This window comes from Frankliniella occidentalis, unplaced genomic scaffold (assembly GCF_000697945.3).
Source record: "Frankliniella occidentalis isolate FOCC.00 unplaced genomic scaffold, Focc_3.1 Scaffold24, whole genome shotgun sequence".
Lineage (NCBI taxonomy): Eukaryota > Metazoa > Arthropoda > Insecta > Thysanoptera > Thripidae > Frankliniella > Frankliniella occidentalis.
Window position 1 is genome coordinate 2,120,951 of NW_026267154.1, and position 1,053 is coordinate 2,122,003.

The window sequence follows — 1,053 nt, forward strand, 5'->3', positions numbered from 1 at the left end:
TGTTTACTGCAGACAATCTTTTTCCATGATTTTAGTTTTTAGTTTTGTTTTACACTTCTTTTTTTAGTTTGGCGGGGACCGCGACGGAAACAGTTTCCGTGACTGTACTAGCCCACCCCACCCCGCTGAAATGGCCAATTCGTCGGGGAGTGGACGCGAGAACGCCGCGCGCAAGTGTGTCGAACGCAAGAGCAGCAGCAGCAGCAGAGCGCTCGCTGGCAGAGCCGGGCCAGCGGAGCCAGCAGCAGCCTGGAGGCCCTGGAGCTGGAACCAGGAAGGGCTGCGCGGGGCAGCCGCGTGTCTAATCATACACTGCCCGCAGCACGTCGAGGAGCAGCGGGCGCCGCGCAGCGCCGCCGCGCGTGGTGTAGTGTTGTGCACGCCGCCGCGCTCGCTCATGCGGACGTTCTGGTTCCGGATGTCGCACACCTTACATTGCCCGCTCATATTCTTCTCATTCTGCTGCTGCTGCTGCTGCTGCTAGGGTTGGAAGTCCTGGAAAGTTTCCGGAAAATTCCCGGAAAAATTGGAAAAATTGGAAAAAAATTCCAAATCCCGAAAATTTCCCCGTGTTTTCCGGAAATTTTCGGAAATTTCCAACCCTAGCTGCTGCTGCATTTCTTCTTGTCTTCCCCGATTTTTTCCCCTTGCCGAAAAATAAAGGGGAATAGTCGTTTTAGCGTCGAAAATGACGACTCCCCTCGAACGTCAAATGACCCCAGTTTGACCTTTCTTTTCCGATTCTGGAATGTCAGTCGTCAAAACCACACAACAACAAAAACAACAACAAACAAAAAAACAAAAAAACAAAACCAAAAAAACGTCAAAAAACAACCGCGCCGGCCGCATGCAGTTGAGACCCGCCGTTCGTTGTAATCTCACCGAGGTGCGGGGATTACGCGGATAGTACGTTTCACAACAAGCCATAAGGTTGGTGGTGCGGACTGTACTGCAACACATCTTTCAGCCTCTCCCGCCTCGTCTCACATTTTGGACTCCCGTTCTGCGTCCCCGTCGTTACGATCGCGCGTGCTTTTTTTTTGGGTGGGTGGG